Source organism: Pinus tabuliformis, chromosome J, assembly GCF_031772625.1.
Source record: "Pinus tabuliformis cultivar Carrire ecotype Pingquan chromosome J, CPIR1, whole genome shotgun sequence".
Taxonomy (NCBI): Eukaryota; Viridiplantae; Streptophyta; class Pinopsida; order Pinales; family Pinaceae; genus Pinus; species Pinus tabuliformis.
The window spans coordinates 1,547,195,849-1,547,215,823 of NC_142295.1; positions in this window are offsets into that span (position 1 = coordinate 1,547,195,849).

Here is a 19,975-nt window from a genome sequence, read left to right on the forward strand (position 1 = left end):
ATAATGATGAGGCCTAGCGAAAAACCTTGGGAGCTACATTAGAGATTCAAATACTAGATCCGCGAAGCTAACATGAATCCTATGGATGGATAGTGTCGCGAATGGTTTGTAGCTTCACTCTTGTCTCACTTAACGGTTGCTTTATCACAGCAAAAGATTGGGACCCAAGTGGAAGCCTTGGAAATTACAATGAGACTGTATGAAACACCACTTACATATGCTTCTTTGGGAGTTTAGCAAATCCATGTAGAGTTGCAGAATCTTTGCCTAGAGTTCCAAAGTCTGAAGAAGGATAGAGAAAGTTGGCTGGAAGTGTGTGAAGAGGTTTGGTGTCTGAAGTGTAAGATTCAAGGGCATGATAAAGATCATTGCCTTGTCTTCGCAAATTATGTTGTAGGAGGAGGGTTGATGCCTCTAAGGTCAGAAGCTCAAACATGGCCAAGTATGGGGCCTGCACTGTGGTGCGCTATCTACCACGTAGCTAGAAAACATGTGATAGACAATTGTCACTTATTACAAAAATTTGTATAGACACCGTTGTTATCGGGAAAACTAGTGTCCATTTAGAGCTGCTAGTCCCACTAAGATGGGTAGCTATCTTAGAAACAAACAAACTAAAGTCACTTGCATTTTCCTTTATGAGAGATAGATGAGAGAGAAGCAGAGAGTACCAACATGAATCTTTCGCTAGTCTCCTTGCTTGTTTCCTCTCTCCCTTGATAGAGATTTTGCCACTCCTTTCTCACTTGTCCCACTTCATAGAACACCTGTAGAGTCAAAGAAGAAAAATACAATCAAAGCATAGAGATCTATAACCATAAACAATGTAGGATCAGATGTACATTAACCATATAAATGCATATACAAATACAAGATTCAAAGATATACAAGCATATGGAGGAAAACTCAAATAGCTTTATTGATAGAAGTAGTAGAAGGGAGGATTAAAACTAGGCTGTCTGATCCAACATCTTCCTCCTAGCATGAAAGCCCTCTTCACCTCATACAAAGCAAGATCACCCAACAATGTCTTCAAAGAGAAACCAACAACACTTCCTTGCAAATTAGAAAATTCCAGCCCTCTAGTTCTCTAGGATGAGGGATCCATATATAGATGTTTACAGGAGAGTGAGTTAGCTTCTAGGATCTTGATTAGTGTTGTTTCACTGATAGTTCTTGGTTCCACTTGGACATTTCAGATCTCTTACTCATCCCTGGGCGAATTCAGAAAGGCAAGTGTCATATGAGCAGTTTCTAGAAGATTATCAGGGTTTCCACCTAGAAAACTTCTTTTGCCATTCATCTGATCTCACTCATCGCACCCTACAGAAGGGCTTTACAGTATGCATTTCACCCCTCATGTGTAATAGGTGAGATGCATCGCACCCTATGCATGGAGCAGTCTGTATGGTCCAATTTTGACCAGTTCTTAGTAGTTTTTCATGGAGAACTTCTGGGAGATGATGTAATCAGCTGACCTTGTTCCTTTAGGGTATGAAACAACACTTTTAGGGGTCTAGAAGCCCTTGGTTTATGGACATATGTGATTGGGTTTGCAGTGCCCAAATATGTCTATAACAGTTGCCCCCTAAAGCATGAGGTCCCAAATCTTTTGATGTCGGGTGAAATGCTTTATAATGAGGATCTGAGGTTTTTCAAAATGGAAGGTGACCTGTAATAAGATTCAATACAATACATTATCTTTATAATATTTTCATGATCTAGCTGAGGCAAGCATTCCCATGCTCAGCTTTATAAATTCATATTCATGTACATAAGACAGACAATCATCTGTGTGGTAGACTGATGATTCTGGTAGAGCCATCATCCTTTAGTTTGGATGATTATTTGTGCAGCTGTGATGTACATTTGATGTCTATTTTCCTGAATATATCGCAACCCAAATGGATGAAACTAGATCCGAGGTCTTCAAACTCATTCAATCTTCACCCGAAGTACAAGTAAACCCATGTGAAAAGATTTTCTGATGTTGAACATGGAAATACATCACCTGATTACCAGCCACTAATGTAAGCTGTTAACAGGCACGAGAGGAATCACCGATAATGATGATGACCCTCAAGGTACTGTAGTACAATTCACGTGGTGTGAATACATGAGTTGATATCGAACACCACGTAAAATCTTTCGGTCGAAGGCCATTGATGTAAACCTGTCGCCAGAAGTGAGAAACTTTCCATGGAGGCATGCAAGCTTGAAAGTACTGAAAATGTTGTTCCTAAGTGAACTTCTTGGATAATGAGCTGATGTCGACAAGAAGTGACCCGTCGTAGGAGAGCCTTAATGAATTCTACATCTACGACACGGAACGGAGCAAATGATTTTGTGGAGTTGAAAACGATCTGATGATATAAGGTTCAGGGTGGCGGTCATGAAAAATGGAGATTGAAGGTATTGCAGCGGATGAGGCATTAGCTAGGTTGGTGAATTCTATGAGCGACTTCTCTTGAACATACCGACAACACTAAAATGGATTGGTAGTGTTAACCCCAAGGTGGATGGTACGGTGGACCAACAGTGATATGACCGGTGAACAAAACAACCCAACCCAACTCAATCATGGTGATGGAGTGAAAGTGTCATGTTCAAGAGCGACCTGCTACCAATGAAGCTATTCAAGTTTTCTTCCCTTTTTCCCCAGACATTGCTGACCAGTACCTCTTTATTTTTTTCAAGATTGAGGAGGATAACATATGCTTGTTCTATAATTTTCCCTGTGGGAAAACCTGTCACTATGTTTTAACGAGCCTAGCGACAGTGAAACTCCCTCTTGTCTGCATGGACAAGTTTGTTGCTATTGTTTTAATGAATTTAACAACAAACATAACTCAGTCCTTTTCAATTTTAGAGAGTCTAAAAAGGGATGGAAAGGCAACTCCAGTAGTCCTTTTTCATAATGTAATCCCTTAAGTCTGAAAAAAGTATAAAATAATACGAAAGGGATGAATTTTCAATAGTTTTAATGAGCCAAACAAGACAAGTGCTCGATATTTTTGTGTAATAATCCCTCGGGTCCAAAAAGATTAAAATATAGAGGAGGGATGGCACTTTCGATCGCTTTAACGAGCTGGAGAGGTCAATTTCTCGGAAATATTTTCATATTTTACGAGTCAAATGAAAAGAGCTTAAAGGAGACTCATTTTTTGAGGAATGAGTGATGTTTTTGGATAGAAACTGGTTCTAGGTAAGGTTTGGAACTTTTTCAATCACGTCAGTGTAAAGAAGGTAGCTAATAGAATCACTCGTCACAACTGTTCCTCAAAAGGGGTAAACAATCAAATGGAGGCGTATGATCGGCTAAAAAAGAGTGGAGGTGACAGTAAGAACACGACCAAGGTTCAAAAGCTGATAATTATGCAATCATAAAGATTATTTACTGAAGGTGGGTTCATTTTTTAATGAGCTTAAACTTTGGGGGAACATTTGCTCATTGCTAGGTTTATTTTTCAATGAGCTTGAAATTCGCGTAAAATTTCTCAATGCTAGTCATATAATAAGGATGTCTCATCAGTAGGTTCATTTTTTAGGGACCTTTCCCCATGCGCAGCTTTGCTCTTGAGCCTTTTGTTGTGCAAGCTAAGAACAACCAACCTACAAGTTTAAAGGGTTAAGAGCCTACAAACTAAGAAAATAAATGGTCGCTTTTCACTTGCACGCAAAAATGTTTGCATGCCCCTAGGTATAAAGTAGAGTTTCCAAGACACCATATTGACGTTCTTGCATTAGCAAGATTGTTCCATCCGCGTCACAGAAAAAACACTTCCTTGGCGATGTCCATCAAAATGGACAAAGGTGATTGTTTTCAGTGCCAATCACATAACCTTTGATGGGGGAATCCTTTTCCAATCCAAATCCATTTTTCTGAATGGACAGGGGTATCAGACTAGTCATATTCCTACGTAGAAACCTACCTTATATCTGGGGTTTTCCTGCTGAAGCAGACCAGGGTGCATGCCTCCTAGGTTTCAGTCACAATCACCGAATCACTCGTGATCATCAGGTGGATGGATTGGAGATTGATTAGACATTCCTTGTGTAAAAAGACTAGTTATGGATGGTATTTGACTAGTAGCTGTGTTTGAATCAGGGAATGAAAGCTGATCAACTAGGTCTCTACCTTCATGTGGAAAACACATCACTCAAAAGAGTGAGGAAACGATAGCTCCAATGCTATAAATGTAGTCACACCCAAGGAGTATATTGTAATCTAGAGGTCCTTGGACTACCATCACATTTAGATTAACGGTTTTCATCCTCAAAGTTATAGGCAAATTTGGAAGGATCCCTAACGGTCGACTAGTTCCTTTGTTGAAGCTTGTCATATTTCAAATCTCAGGCAGAAGCGATGGTGAACCAAACGCTTTCCAAGAAGTTGAGGAAATGATACTCACAGAAGCCCCTTCATCTATAATAGTACCAACCATGATCATTCTGTAAGATTGTACTATGATTCAGAATGGTACATTAGATGGTAGACAGGTTTGCCTAGTAGATTCCAATCAAAGGAAACGACTAGATTACTTGGAGGTGGGACCAAATAAATGGTCGAATAAATCTCTAACGAACTTCCTTCGTATGGTAAAGGAATGGGTAGATTGCCCCCATGTTCATCGGAGTCTGTGTTTATGAAAATAATTTGAACAATGTCGTTCTCATTCTCTTTGGTGATAGTATCATTTGAAGGTGGACCCTTTGAAGACAAGATTGGGTCGACTGCCATCTCGACCTATTGACTTTGGTCCAGTGTGGACTTAGAGGGTTTATCTTCAACGATAGGTGCTTCGACTGACAACAACAGTGTGTCAGTCGGATTTTCAACTAGTGATGGACTTGGCGAGAATTTCTTGTATCCAGGAGAAAGTCGTTGTGGCGACGTAGGATAGTTATCCAAGACTCTTTTAGCTTCATCTAGGAAAGGACAACAGTGGAGGACATGATCGCCTTCACACAGTCTACAAGGAAATTTCAATTTTCCTTTCTTTCCATTGGCTTCATTGTCACTAGTTGATGGTGTGCTCTCAACATGATCTTTAGAGGTTGAAGACACCAAATTGTGCAAGCGGGGAGACCAATCCCTCAAGATCCGTGGGATGTAGGGACAATCTCGATGATAGTGGTCTCCCTTGCAAATGACACACGGAGATTTAGGTTTGGAAGATGCAGTGTGTGGATTTTCGCCAGATGATGCATGGTTGCACCCTTTTACTATTGGATTCTTCTTCTTCTTCTCCTTCCCTTTCTTCTTCTTCTCAGTTACTTGGTTTTTAGTGTTACTAGCTTCACCAAGCGAAGAGGAAGAAGGAGAGGGAGAAACAAATGAAGTAGAAGGTAGGGGAGCAACTTTAGTATCATATGGTTGCTGGTTTGATTACTGAGGAATTGTAGTGTTTTGAATGACAGAGGTCGAGAAAATCCATACCGGTAGGCCAATTGTGAGTCCTGGAAGGGACAATGTGGCCATGTGTGGAGCACCAACATCCCCCCAAGAGGAGAAGGGACTAGGATTCCCCCCAAGGGGAAATCCTTGATTTGTAGAATCCATTTTCTCAACCTAAGACCAACGAGGGAACAATGATGTTATTTCAATTAAAATAAATTTTATGATTCTTTGACACAACTTGCTTTTTCAATTTTTAAGAGTCGAGAAAAAGATAAACATAACTCTAGTCACCTTTGATTTTTAATGAGCCTGAAGTGACAAGTGCTCAAATGGACCTTTTCTTTTAAGGAGTTTGAAAAGGAACAAAAGTGACTACTCTAGAAATCTATATAGAGGGATTACCAAACCAATCGCAAAACTGCAAAATATTTTTTATGGTACGACAGTCAATCTTTCTGAATGCTGTGTTCAGTGCATTGCAATCGATAGGGTGGCAGACACGGCTTCCTAAGGATAAAGGGTGCAACCTATTGTGGTCTCCCAATATATACTCGATGGTACGTGGGAGCACAAGTCTGTATTGGCATTTGTCATCTCAAAGAGGAGGAATCACCCAACCTACGATGAAAGTGATAGTTACCAGGCTTTATGATGCCAGAATACATCTCTAGCCTAGACTTCTAAATGTTGTGCGTTAGGTTCCAAAGTGTTTTTGTGTTCATTGAAGTTTATTTTACAGTTGATCTTTCTTAAGAAGTTTTCCTTTAAGGTTCACCATGTGATGTAGATATACAATTCCTAAATATGCAATCTAAGATGATAAAAGGTCGTTTACTTTCTTTTTGCAATGAAAATCCTAGCTACTAAGGAAAGAGAAATGAAATTCTTTCAACATAGAGCAAAGAGCACACATTAGATGCACTTTTCCTAAATCAACTTCAGCATGTAGTCTTAATGCAAATGCACATGCATGTATTGTTTTTCAGTTTCCTTAATGTGAGAATGACAAAAGGAAAACTAACTATATATCTGAACTATCTTCTTTCAAAGCGACAATACTAACAATTTTCTTTTCAAAAAATGAAAGTAAGGTCAAGTCGACACTTTGCGATTTTGAATTTAAAACTGCTTTCGACACTTTAAATACTAATGATTCAAATCAAATACAATGGAAAAAGTGTAATCAACTATCTAAAAGAGGAATGCTTTGTGACACTCTTTTTCTTGACTGAAAACGACACTTGTGACACTTTCAAATCAAAGGACAATAGTTTGATTAAGCTACTATTTGCAAAGGAGAACTATAAATGATGAAAAAATACATAAAAAACATTCACAATTCCTTCTGATGGAGGATGAATAATGCAAAGGAAGATGGTTTCGACAGAGATATACTAATCATATATAGTAAAACTACTGAATAAAGCTGAAGACAATGAAGAAAAAACCAAAATCTGGAGGCAGAAATAGTCTCATTCAATCATCGCACCTGTAACACAAGGAAATAGGGATGCATCTCACCTGCAACACACGGGAGGTGTGATGCATCCAGGTTGCCAAGAAGAGACAGTGCAATGGTCCAGGGACAAGACTGTGCTTGGTTTTCACTCATAGTATGCAACTAAGTTCAGGGGTTTAGGCTAAGCTAATGATTGTCAGTAAACACAAAGCATAGGGGTTGATCTAATGAGGTTATTTGAGCTACCACCAGGGCACTTAGGATGTTTTCAAGCTAGATGCTTAGTTCATAAACCAACCTGGAGATTGACTAAAGCAGCATTGATCCAATTTGCAGTTGCAAAGCAAAAGCAGTTCGAATTCTAGCTGGCTTGACCTCAGGATCCGTCTGTGGTTTATAAAGCAAACAAAAGTAACAAAACAAACAAACTATTCGCTCCCCAGTGGAGTCGCAATTTTGTTATCGGGAAAACTAGTGTCCATTCAGAGCTACTAGTCCCACTAAGATGGGTAGCTATCTTAGAAACAGACAAGCTAAAGTCACTTGTGTTTTCCTTTATGAGAGATATATAAGAGAGAAGAAGAGAGTACCAACCTCAGTCTTTTGCTAGTCTCCTTGCTTGTTTCATCTCTCCCTTGATAGAGCTTTTGCCACTCCTTTCTCACTTGTCCCACTTCAAAGAACACCTATAGAGTCAACGCAAAAAAATACCATCAAAGCATAGAGATCTATAACCATAAACAATGTAGGATTAGATGTACATTAACCATATAAATGCATACACAAATACAAGATTCAGAGATATACAAGCATATGGAGGGAAAATCAAATAGCTCTATTGATAGAAGTAGTAGAAGAGAGGATTACAACCAGGCTATCTGATCCAGCATCATCCTCCTAGCATGAAAGCCCTCTTCACCTCATACAAAGAAAGATCACCCAACAATGTATTCAAAGAGAAACCAACAACACTTCCTTGCAAATTACAAAATTACAGCCCTCTGGATCTCTAGGATGAGGGATCCATATATAGATGTTTATAGGAGAGTGATTCATCTTCTGGGATTTTGATTAGTGTATTTCACTGATAATTCTTTCTTCCACTTGGAGATCTGAGATCTCTTACTCATCCCTGAGCGAATTCAGAGAGGTAAGTGTCATATGAGTAGCTTCTAGAAGATTATCTGGGTTTCCACGTAGCAAACTGCTTCTGCCATTTGTCTGCTCTCACTCATTGCACCCTACAGAAGGGCTTTCTAGTATGCATTGCACCTCCTGTGTGTAATAGGTGAGATGCATCGCACCCTATGCATGGAGCAGTCTATATAGTCCAGTTTTGACCAGTTTTGAGTACTTTTTCATGGAGAACTTCTAGGAGATGATGTAATCAGCTGACCTTGTTCCTTTAGGGTATGAAACAACACTTTTAGGGGTTTAGAAGCCCTTGGTTTATGGACATATGTGATTGGGGTTGCAGTGCCCAAATATGTCTGTAACAACTGCAACAACTCTTCTACAACATTTGCAAATTAGTGGGTCATGACTGACGTAACTATCGTACCTATGAGCTGATGATGGAAAGAACACCCACATATCATATGCAGATAGAAACATAGCCTCTGGATCAAGGTGTTTGGGGAGCGCGAGGAGGATATGAGGGGAACGGAACAGACCAAGGTGGAGGTGGACCTCCAAGAGGTTAGGGACAAGTTATTTGCTAGAATTGTGGAGCATCAGGACACTATGCACAAGAATGTATGAACCCGATGCACCTATCATGCTAATATTGTACCCAGTTTGACCATGTGATAGAATACTGCCCTATATTAATAGCTAAGATGTAGGAAAAGGGGACACAAGCTCCACAGCCTACCAAAAACCTACAGATGATGAGGGCTGAACTCCGCGAAGAGGATCCTAATGTAAATATCATACCGCGAACTGGAATGACAACTGGCTAGGATAAAGGAAAGTAGCTTGAAGAAAGTGAGTGGTCACAAAGCCCTAGAAAAAGTGGTTGGGTTTGATTTGGAGTGTGCAAAAGAAGCTTTCATGGAAGAAAAGAAAAGCTTCGTTGAGGCCTCCATCTCAGGAAGCTAGGATAAGTTGTCTGAAGAAATGGACCCCTCCATTCTTACCACGTTATTGGAGACATGTATGAAGCTGCTTCGCAATAGCATGGCCATGAAAGGATTACAGGATTTGATAAATAAATGTGTCAGTAAAGAAAATTCCCTTGAAGGGCCGCGCGTAGTCAGAAAAATTGGTAATAATAAGGCAAGGATGGGGCATGAGATGAGGCTCACTGCGCAAATAGGGGAGCATGAAATGGATCAAGTTATTTTGGATTTGGGGTCAGAAGCAATTTTTTTTCCTAAATAGACATGGGAAAGAATGGGGAGACCTATGCTGCAATGCTCTCCGATTCAATTAAGAATGGAAAATCAACAGAATATTATTGCCATGGGAAGATTGCAAGGAGTGACAATAGAAATTGAAGTTGTGAGTGCGTTGGCTGATTTTGAGGTGATAGAGATTGTCAGTGACAACAATCCATACGTTCTCCTCCCTGGGATCGATTGGGCTATTGGAATGAATGGAGTAATCAATCTGAAAAAGTAGACAATGTCATTTGAGAGGAAATCGCTCTGTGTAGTAGTCTTTGGACCTTGCAAAAGGACCGCATTATACTGAACTGGTCTGTGATTACGAAAGTGACAATGACTTGGACCAGATCTGTAAAATAATAGTGTGATACCAAGGTTGCATGAATTTGAAAGCAGATGGGCGCATTACATCGGACTAGAAAAGTTCTTGTACATTGGATTCGGATGTGGAGTTGGAACACTAGTAGAATAGGTTGCATGAAGTATCTACAATGCATTGTGACATGATGACTAAATCTCTACGCTATGTATCATCAGAGGTAAGGATTTTGCATTATTATGATGGTCTAACTGATGTAGATAACTTTTTGGATGCATTTGAAAGGGAAGTGCCTAAGAAGCATCACTTCTAAGCACTGGATTTAGTGTTGCGCACTATGCTCGCAAGATGGTGCGGTATGAATAAAGAAAATTTTTATGGATGGCACGAGTACAAAAAAATGATGAGGTTACGATTTGGTCACCCAAAAGTCTAACTAACAAAGAAATATGATGGAAGGAGTCATCCACGCAATCATTTAGTGAAATGGATTAACGCTTATGGAGCAGAGCTACAACTAGAATGGGTGCATTTGTTCTATCATACTTTGGATGTAATACCAAAAGATTGGTACCCAGAAACAGAGCTCAACAACGACACTGACGAGTGGGATATTTTGAGATAGGGATTCATATTGACATTCAGCTTTGAATATGGATTCGAATGCATTGATGAAGCACTGCAGGAGGTCAAGGTAGCGATCTTCAGAATCCCGTAGGATCCCTTGGATTTGATTCAACCAGATTGGACAACCTAGCTATGCCATGTGCTAAAATGATATAATGTGACTACTAAAGAAGAAGATGAGGATCTAAGGAACATTAGTATCCCAGAGACAGAAGGTCACCGCGAAGTTGATGGACCGCAGATAGATAATCTTGATATCAACGTGCCATTGAAAACTAGATAGGTGAACATTGGAACAGAGGTGAAGCAAAAGTTTGCGAAGATAGGGGACTATTGGGATGATGCTATTTTGGATAAGGTCATTGAGTTTCTCTGCGAGTATCAAGATTTGTTCCCTACAAATTTTTCAGACTTGAAAGGAATAATAGGGGACTTAGGTGTCATGCATATTAATTTGAAGCCATATGTGAAGCTTATTAAGCAGAGGCCATATCACCTTAATCCCAAGTACAAGGAAAAGGTCCGCTTAGAGTTGAACAAGACACTCATGGCAGGTATTATTGAACCAGGGGAGGAATCTGATTGGGTAAGTCCAATGGTAGTTTAGGCAAAGAAGCAGAAGGATGAAATAAGGATTTGCATAGATCTTAGGAAGTTGAATGATGCTTGCATTCATGAACCTTTTCCATCTCCATTCACAGATGAGGTATTGGATAATGTTGGCAGACAGGAAGCATATTCATTCATTTATGGGTTCTCTGGATACCATCAGATAAATATCGTGCCAGAATATAGGATTAAGAATACTTTCATGACTAAGTGGGGATGCTTTTAGTACATAGTAATGCCTTATGGACTTAAGAATGCACCTGCAATCTTCTCGTGCGTAGTCATTATGACATTCAAAGAGTTCATTCACAAGCTTTTGTAGGTACATTTTGATTATTTGACAATGTTTGGATTGGTAAAATGCCATGTAACTAGTTTTCTCTTGATGATGTATACATGTTGGAGGTATCAGATCATGCTAAAATTGAAGAAGTGCTTATTTTGCATCCCTTTCAAATATTGCAGGGTCGTGTAGTGTGCAGACAAGGCTCAATGGTGGACCTTGTTAAGATCACAGTTATCATTAATTTTGAGGTGCCAAGGAGTGTTAAATAGTTACGCACAACCCTGGGTCATACTAGATATTATCGAAAGTTCATTAAGAGTTATGTTCAAATTACCACACCGATGGAAAAGCTATTGAAGAAGGATGCTACATTCTGTTGGAACGAAAAATGTCAGTGGAGTATGGATGTATTAAAAGAGAAAATGGTCACAGTGCCAATCCTAGTTTACCCAGATTGGAAGAAGGAGTCTCATGTGCATGTGGATGCATCATGCATCATGCTGGGGGCAGTGATGACACAGGACGGTGAAGGAGAATTGGATCACCTGATAGCATTTGTGAGTAGGAAGTTGTCTAAGGCTGAAAAAATTATTCGACAAGAGAGCGCGAAGGGTTGGCTATGGTGTACGTGCTCCAGAAGTTCAGGCACTACCTACTAGGTAGACACTTTAATATCTATACACACCATTCTGCATTAAAGTACCCAGTCAACAAGCCTGTGTTGGGGGGGGAATATGTAGATGGATGTTGTTTTTTTAGGAGTATGATTTTGAAGTAATTGTGAAGTTAGGGTGATTGAATGGGGGCCAAATCATCTATCACACATTGAAACAGGAGAGGAGCCTACCAATTTAGAGGAGGCACTACCTGACGCATAACTCTTTACGGTGTGTGTGGCAGACAATCATTTTGCAGACATTATCCACTTCCTAACTACAGGAATGGCTCCAGAGGGATACACAAGTCAACAAAAGAAGGAATTGGTGGTGCATGTGGCATATTTTTTTGTTATTGCAGGTAAATTATATAAAATAGGATCAGACAAGGTACTGCGATGCTATGTGCCTAATTTCGAACGAAGCAATATCCTAGCTAAAACTCATGGATGAGTTTCTGGAGGCCATTATGCTGGAAAAGCAACAGCGCAAAAGATTTTACACACTGGGTTATGGTGGCTAACACTAAATAAGGATTCCAAAGGATATTGTAGGGTATGCGATGCATGTCAGAGAACCAACAAGCCATCACGAAGGGATGAGTTGCCTTTGAATCAATAGGTATCATTGCAGCCATTTGGGAAATGGGAAATTTATTTTGTAGGACCAATTCAGCCTCCAAGAAAGAAGACAGGTGCACGGTATATCATCACCGCAGCTGAGTATATTATTAGATGGGTAGAGGCATAGCCTGTAAAGGACTATATAGGGGGAACAATAGTGAAATTTCTGTTTGAGTATGTGATGACTAGGTTTGGTTGCCCAAATATTTTGATGAGTGATCGTGGTACGCATTTCCTTAATGAAATGATCAGCTTGTTGACAGAGGAGTTCCAAGTATATAAATAGAAGAGTATGCCATATCATCCTTAGGCCAATGGGACAGTTGAGGTTTTTAATAAGATATTGGAGAACGTGCTGACAAAGGTTTGCAATGCACAGAGGAATGATTAGGATGTGCGCATACCAGCTGTGTTGTGGGCTTATAGAACTACTTGTAAGAAGCTTACCGGTCAGACACCGGTTAGGCTGGTCTATGGTGTAGAGGCTATGATGCCTATGGAATATATCATGCCTAGTCTACGCATAGCAGAATTCACAGGGATGGTAGACCGTGGAGCCTTAGAAGAGTCACTTGCGCAGCTGACAGAGCTCGAGGAAGATAGATTTTTGGTTGGATTCCATTAGCAAGTTCAAAAGGGACATGAAAAAATCTTGCCACGATCAGCACATCAAACTTCCCACCTTCAAGGTACATGATTTAGTTTTACTATATGACAACAAGTTTGATAAAGTTCTAGGAAAATTTCATATGCACTGGCTGGGGCCATATGTGATCAAAGAGATTACCGATGGTGGAGAAGTTCAGCTTATGAAATTAAATGGAGATCCATTTTCAGTAAAGGTAAATGGAAGTAGATTGAAGCCATACACCAGGGATCCGCCCTGATGACTACATGATGGTAGCACCGTCTTAGCGCTCCAGGCAACTGCAAGGAGGTATGGGACTATAAACTACATTGTTCGGCTGGTAGAGTTGAGCGACAAGGAGTCTGTGCGGAACAGGAAGGTGTCACAATACCAAGTCAACAATGAACAGATGTTCACGAAGAAGACAGTTGTGGTGGAAGCATGGAAAAAAGTCCAGGTGAAAAACAAACAAACTCCAGCTATGGTGGCCGAGGCATGCAGGACATTCCCTGCACTTCATATCTCGGAGGAAACACTGGTGGATGCAAATATCAGGAAGTTTGCTGTAGGTGTGCATGACGCAAAATTAGAAGTGGCAAAGGTTCATTTTGAACTGAACCTGAATATAACAGAGCTCAAGTTGAAGGCACAACCTTCAATGACACCAAAGTTTAGAGAATAACGTGAAGCCATTATGAAGGATGGAATCATAGTATTAAACACCGCAGTGAGAGATTGCATTGCGCTCTTCGAACAATCCATGGAGGTAGTCACGGCACTGCAGGAATATCCTAACCTGCAGAGGTTAAACACTAAAGCCCATGAATTGTAGAAGTAGTACGATGAAGCAAGAGCAATGGTGCACACCATCACTATATCATAGTGATTGGCCAAGTTGCATGAGGCAAAACAACTGCTTGAACAGGTGGAGGCAGCGCAAAGGAAAGAGGCAGTCTTAAAGGCCAGATTAGGGCCTTGGCTGGATGAGGCCTATGTTATCTCTCCCACCATTGAGGAAAAGTTAGAAAGCCTACAGAGAATGTAGCAGAAGATAAACAAAGACAACGCGGGACCATTAATAGAGTAGTTGGTGGAGCAGATCAAATAGGTAGCCACGTAGAGCACAGTTGAGGTAGCAGTGGCACAAGTAGAACTAGGAGGTCTCCATAATAATATATTCACGCCAGGAGAGTGACTCGAGGGCGAGTCATGATGTTCGTGTTGGGGGCCTATTAGGACAGTGATCCAGGTGGATATTGATGGCCACCTGCCAAGTCCACTTGGACCCCCACCATTATTTCTCTCAGCATTTTCAGTTTCCTCAATTGTAGCACAGCTTACTATTTTTGGCAATTTTTCGAGTCCTAAACTTCTAGAGCCATTTTGAGGCCCTAAACAACGTTTTTTGGGAAATCTGGGGGCAACATGGGTCCATGGACCGATGTTTCACTTCCCAAAGTGGTAGTGCTCAGATAGATATTTCTAACGAGCTATTGTACACGTCAAATGGAGATTGTATGCCAAAGTTACAACCCCGAGAAGTTGATGTACCAATTTACCTAAATGAGGCCCATAGTTTGGCGTTTCATCTTCTAGGGTTAGATTTTGGAATGTTAAGGGTTTTCCATTGTTTCTCAATAAGAAATAGGCCTTCGAGCCTCATTGTAACACAGTTCAGAGGCATGTAGCCACCACATCTCTTCTCAGAGATAAGCTACCATTGCCCTAGCTGGTTTATTTCCATTACTGTTTGTAAGCATATTTTAGTATTTTACATTAATGAAATGTAGTATTATTTCTATAGCATATCTGTGTTTATGGGTATCTCTGTAATTTGTTGTGTTCCTGTTTAAGTCTGGATCAGTGGTATCAGAGCGGTCCACTTTTTCTCTGTTTTTCTTTGCATGTCCCCAACGAGGTCAGGATATAAGGAGTTAGGGCTTGAACTGGTCGAACCTTTGCAAGACCAGCCTTGCAAATCCCGATGGCCTCCCATGGAGGATGAGAAGAAAGATGAAGGGTCAGGAGATCCTAACAAAATCTTGCTCGAAGAAGCCCTCGAGTGACAACAGAATGCGATGATGGAGAGCTTTGCCCAAATCCTTCAGCAGCTACCTAGAAGCGACGCATCGGCTTCCAACAGCTACTCTGGAAATGCCATGCCCTTTAAGGTACAAGTTAATTTTGAAATCCCTATATTCGAGGGTCAGATAGATGCAGATGCCATAGATAAATGGTTAAATATGCTAGAGGGTTATTTTTCTGTTCATGAATTTTCAAGTCGGGAAAAGATTATTTTCGCTCTTCTCAAAGTAGCCCCCCATGTCAAGGATTGGTGGGAAACCTATTGCGAGCAGAAGGATGAAAATACCGGCTCACTATTTTCAACTGCACCCATCTGGAACTCATTCTGGGATGCCATCAAGTACCATTACTACCCTGTCAGAAGCTATGAGGATGAATACACAAAGTGGACCACGCTGGGGCAGGGAAGGGACCAAGACGTGATGGAGTTCACCAATATTTTCCATACCCTTCGTACAAAATTGGGTATCAAGGATTTGGAGTAGCATTTGATACTCAAATATCATGGCTACTTGCACAAGTACATCCAGGAAGAAATATAATTCCTGAACATCTCCTCGTTCGACACAGCATATCGATATGCCATCAAGGTCAAGCAGAAGTTTAAAGAAAAGAAGCGAGACTTTGGATCTACAAATCTGAAGCAAGGGAAAGGTGCACCTAAACCAAAAAACAAAGGAAAAAGCCAAGGCAGTCCAGTCCAAGACAACCTGCCAAAGCTGCAAGCAAAGAATAGCACTGCGAAGCCGAAAAAGGACACGGGAAAATGGTGTGAGTTCCATAAGAGCTCCACTCACAAGACAAGTGAGTGTCAGGCAAAGCAGTCATTGGTGGCTGAGCTAAAGGTTTCAAAATCAGATGCATGTTCTAACTCTGAGTCAGAACTCGACAAGGGGAGTGACAAAGGGAAGCAGATCATTGATGCAGATCCCAATGCCATTATTGCTACAACCAAGATCGAGAAAAATGAACTCGGAGATCCAGAGGAGGAGGAGCGTCTCTTCCACTCCCATATGTGGGTAAATGGCTCCCCACTATAGTTCATTGTTGATAGCGGGAGCCAAAAGAACTTCATTTCAGTAGAGGTCATGAAGTGGTTGGGCTTACTGACCATAGCACATCCACAACCATACACCATCGGGTGGCTTCACCAAGGATGGGATCTTCGCGTGAGCCAGCAGCGTCACCTTCCATACAACATCAAGCCCTTCATGGATGAGGTATTGTGTGACATTGCTTCCCTTGAAGTTTGTGATGTATTATTAGGACAACCATACTTGTGGAAGCGACATGCTGTGTATGAATCAAGGCCCCGTGATGTTATTATTACATTGGGAAGTAAGTTGTAAAGGATACCAAAGGTAGCACCGCCTACCGTCATCTCTTTGATTACTGCAAAACAATGTAGTAAGCTCATTTCCAAAACCGGGAAAATTTTTTTCCTGATGATATGCCCTCAAGGAAAGAAGAAGACGGTGGCCACAGTCTCCAGATAGGGCTCCTCCGCACGACAACTACAGATGGACATGGTCATGGAGGAGTACGAGGACATCTTCACCTCCCCCTTAGGGGTTCCTCTGTACTGTTAGGCCAAGCACTCCATCGACCTAACCCCAGGTGCGCCGCTACCCAATGGACCAATTTATTGGTGCTCCATTCTAGAGAATGATGAAATCAAGAGGCAGATTCAGGAGCTCCTGTAGAAAGGTCACATCTGTCCGAGTTCATCGCCTTGTGGGAGCCCGATCGTGTTGGTACAGAAGAAGGATGGGACTTGGAGACTCTATATTGACTATCGGGCACTGAACAAGATCACTGTCCACAATAGGTACCTGATCCCACAGATTGATGACCTCCTGGACCAACTAAAGGGGGCGAAATATTTCAGCGAGAACGATCTGAAGTCAGAATATCACCAGGTACCAATCGAACCCTCTGATGTGTGGAAGATTGCCTTCAAAGCCAAGGAGGGCCTTTTCGAATGGTTGGTTATGCCTTTCAGATTGACGAATTCTCCTGCAACCTTCATGAGGCTAATGGATGACATATTGTGGCCATTCACCAACTCATTTGCAGTGGTACACTTGGACGACATTCTGATCTTCAGTGAGAGTTGGGAAGAGCACCTCCACCACATCCAACAGGTTCTCCAAACACTACGGAAACACAAGCTATGTGCCAATTTGGAGAAATGCATTTTTGGCATGACCCAGGTTTAGTATCTGGGATACATTATTGATGAACACAGGGTGCATGTGGATCCAGCCAAGATCCAAGTCATTCAGGATTGGCCATCTCCAACCACTTTGACAGAGCTCCATAGCTTTCTAGGTCTTTCCAACTTCTACCACAAGTTCTTGTTGGGGTTTTCTCATATCACTTGGCCCTTGAGTGAAGTCACCAAGGGAGAAGCGAAAGCAAAATTATTTTGGTCTGAATCTTGACAGAAGGCATTCATAGAGTTGAAAGATCGCCTCTGCATGGCACCAGTGTCGCGTTACCAGATTTACAACAACCATTTGAGGCCGAGACTGATCCGAATGGAAAATGGCATCAACCCATGGTACTCATCCACCCATAGTTTTCATCGACCCATGGAATTTACCCATGGTATTGTAAATGGCATTCGCCCGTTGTATTGTAAAATCCACCCATGGTATTCATTCACCCATGGAATTGACCCGTGGTATTGTAACTGAAAAATACTATAACAAGTCACATTTTGTAAAGGACAGGTTGTCCACCACAATGTAGCCTTTACAGTTCAGAGGCATGTAGCCACCACATCTCTTCTCAGAGATAAGCTACCATTGCCCTAGCTGGTTTATTTCCATTGCTCTTTGTAAACATATTTTAGTATTTTATATTAATGAAATGAAGTATTATTTTCGCTGCATATCTGTGCTATGGTTATCTCTGTAATTTGTTGCGTTCCTGTTTAAATCTGGATCAGTAGGTTTTAATAAAAAATTTCTTTGTGGTTTTGTTTATTGGGGATTCTCCTATTTTTCTTCTGGCAATTCAAGTTTTCAGATCTTGGGGGTCTCTCCTCCCAAGATCCATTTCAATCTTTTAGATCTTGGGGACCTCCTCCCAAGATCCGGATCAGTGGTATCAAAGCAGGTTATGATTCCATGGGCGGTGACTTTGCAGATCGGATAGGAAACATTTGGTACAAAATTTACAAAAACAAATACCAGATCTGGATTCCTCTTGAAAAATAACCCAATTTCAAAAAAAAAATGGGTCGAATCGGAGTTCGGATGTGGGATATATCGCTAATCTAAATCAGCTATTTTATCAGAATTTTTGTGACGGCAGAACTGTTGCAGTGCGAATATGAGATCTTAGAGTGTCCAGATAAGGATTTCCAACTCATGGGAAGATGAAAAATGATCTTTGTGTTTCTGAAAATAGGTTATAATAAATATTCTAAGTTATATTGACTGAGTTATGCCCATTTTAATTCTAGAGCAGCATTCGGAGTGGGTTCCCATTGGAGACGTGCCCTCCCACCCCACTTTAGTAGGCACTTGCTTCACATTCATCAGTTTCAACATAACAGCATTCAACTTGGGTTATTTGGAGACGTGCCCTCCCACCCCAGGCTATGTAGGCACCTGCTACTTCATCAGCAACCGACATCATGGTTATGGGTCAACCGCATAAAATCCTTGTCATCGAAGTCCATTTGCTAGGCCGCACACTGTCAGAATCACATTTGGTCACAAGCATTACAGGGTATCTCTATCCTCGGATCTTTGTTTATCAGGGTTTTTGGTTAACCACATAAAACCCTTATCTTCAGTGGCTCTTCATATTCAACAAAGGCTTTGCAGGAGGGAACTTTACGCAATGGGAACCATTGCTTCTTAAGGAGGGAGGAATGATCCGAATGGAAATGGCATCAACCCATGCTACTCATCCACCCATATTTTTCATCGACCCATGGAATTTACCCATGGTATTATAAATGCCATTCGCCCATGGTATTGTAAAATCCACGCATGGTATTCATTCACCCATGGAATTGACCCGTGGTATTGTAACTGAAAAATACTATAACAAGTCACATTTTGTAAAAGGACAGGTTGTCTGCCACAATGTAGCCTTTATAGTTCAGAGGCATGTAGCCACCACATCTCTTCTCAGAGATAAGCTACCATTGCCCTAGCTGGTTTATTTCCATTGTTCTTTGTAAACATATTTCAGTATTTTATATTAATGAAATGAAGTATTATTTCCGTTGCATATCTGTGCTATGGTTATCTCTGTAATTTGTTGTGTTCCTGTTTAAATCCGGCGGATCAGTGGGTTTTAATAAAAATTTTCTTTGTGGTTTTGTTTATTGGGCATTCTCCTATTTTTCTTCTGGCAATTTACGTTTTCAGATCTTAGGGTCCTTTCCCCCAAGATCCATTGCAAGTTTTCAGATCTTGGGGGTCTCTCCTCCCAAGATCCATTTCAATCTTTTAGATCTTGGGGGCCTCCTCCCAAGATCCGGATCAGAGACAGATTCCTCTGACTATGCTATTGGGGCAGTCCTTACTCAACATGGGCATCCAGTGGCATATCACAATGAAACACTTTCAGACACAGTCCAGAAGTATCCCACTTATGATAAAGATATGTATTCCATTTTGCAGGCCTGTTGATAATGGAAACATTACATTTTGGGGAAGGAAATGGTCATCCACATAGACCACCGACCCCTACAGTTCATACAGACCCAAGGGAAATTACAGAATGATCACCATCAGAAGTGGTCTACATACCTGCAATAGTTCCATTTGAATATCATGTATAAGAAGGGCAACACCAATAACGTTGCAGATTGCCTCAGTCGACCACCGATCATGGCGTTAACCACCATGCTTAACTCTTATGGGCACGAG